The sequence below is a fragment of the Rattus rattus genome, chromosome 1 (genome assembly GCF_011064425.1).
Source record: "Rattus rattus isolate New Zealand chromosome 1, Rrattus_CSIRO_v1, whole genome shotgun sequence".
Classification (NCBI taxonomy): Eukaryota; Metazoa; Chordata; class Mammalia; order Rodentia; family Muridae; genus Rattus; species Rattus rattus.
In genome coordinates, this window is record NC_046154.1 from 248,646,871 (window position 1) to 248,648,796 (window position 1,926).

Below are 1,926 nucleotides of genomic sequence, written 5' to 3' on the forward strand. Positions count from 1 at the left end.
GACACCATGACCAAGACGACTCTGATAAGAACAACATTTAACTGGGGCTGGCTTACAGGTTTCGACCATTATCATCACGGTGGGAAGCCCAGGCAAGCACGACGACGACGCAGGGGGAGCTGAGAGCTCAATACCCTGTTCTGAAGACAAGCAGGAGAAGACTGACTTCCGGGAAGCTAGGTGAAGGCTCCCACAGCCCATCTCCACAGTGACACATTCACTCCAACAAGGCCACACCTCCTAACAGTGCCACTCCCTGGGCCAAGCATATTCAAACCACCGTAACCACCTTTTGCCGTCTGTGGGGGAAAACACCAACCCGTGCTGTCCCAGGTAGAACTTCTAGCTTCCTAAACACTGGGAGGACACCACAAAGTGACATCAGAAACCATAGACTGAGAAGGAAGTGAACCTCACACTGCTGATCTGGGCAGAACTAAATCAGAAACTAAAAAAATGAACAAGCCCAAGAACCTGGCCAGTCATAATGCAAGGTTGCAGCAAGATACCTAAAATTCCCAGTTTTCAACAGAAAATGGTGATTCATACAAAGCGGCAGGATACTGGGCTCCTGTACCAGAAAACAATAGTTACTGCCTGTGTAGGGGCCCAGAGTCCAGACTCAGCAAAGTGTCAAAGTATTACTTATGCAGAGGCTCAGGAACAACGGGATGCGGTGGCAAGAATGGCGGCCTTGTACTACTGTGTTAGCTTTCTATCACTGCCAAATAGACATTGTGGGTGGAACGGACGCGGGATCAGTCAGGATGTGGGGACAGAAACAGGAGGGATCAGATCAGGCGAAGATGACAGGAGAGATTCCCCCTGGACGAGCTAGAATCCTAGTGTAATAGAAACTCCCAGGAATCTGTGAGGGTGACCCTATCTAAGACACCTAGTAATGGGGGATACGGAGCCTGAACCAGCCACCTCCTGTAACCAGGTAAGACTTCCAATGGGAGGACTGGGACACCAACCCAGCCACAAAAGCTTCAACCTACAATTCATCCTGCCTACAAGATGGGCTGGGGCAAAAGAGTCACAGAAATCTTGGGAGTGGCTAACCAATGCCTGCTCCAGCTTGAAACCCATGCCGTGAGAGGGAGCCCACCCGTGACACTGCTCAGAGGGCCCAGAACCAAAGGCTGGAGAGCTAGAGACCTACCTAGGAGAGAACCACACATGGCAAAAAGAAAAAAAAAGTCAATAAAAAGATTCTGCCTTATGCATAGATTGGTGCCTAGCCTGTTTGTCACCAGAGAGGCTTCACCCAGCAGTTGGTACACGCAGATGAGGAGACCCACAGTCAAACATTAGGCAGAGTCTGGGGGATCCTGAGGACATGGAGGGGACGAAGAATTGCAAGAACCAGTGGAGTCAAGGACATCAGAAAAACCCACAGAATCACCTAACCTGGGCCCAGAGAGGCTCACAGAGACTGAACTACCATTGAGGGAAGCTGTGTGGGAGCAACCTAGGCGCTCTTCACCCGTGTTACAGTTGTGTAGCTTGATCTCCTTGTGGGGCTCCTAACAGTGGGAACAGGAGCCGTCTCTGACTCTGTGGCCTGTTTGGGGGACCCTATTCCTCTACAGGGTTGCCTTGTCCAGCCTTCACAGGAGAGGAGGTGGCTGGTTGGTATCCATGAGAGGCTCGCCCTTTTCTGAAGAGAAATGGAGAAGGGGTGGGGAGGGGCAGAGAGGAGGGAAAGGACTGGGGGAGAGGTGACTGCGGGTCAGTCAGGATGTAAAATAATCTTCTAAAGGTATATACCAAGCTATCTGCCAGGTGCCAGTCTCTTCCAGGATGGACACTGTCTGCCCGGTGTGTGTGGGGCAAGGCATCTGCACTGCCCAAGGGAACTGGGACTCTAGGGCCACCAGACTATCTGTGAAATGAAAGGATCAACTCTTTCCGGGTTAGGAC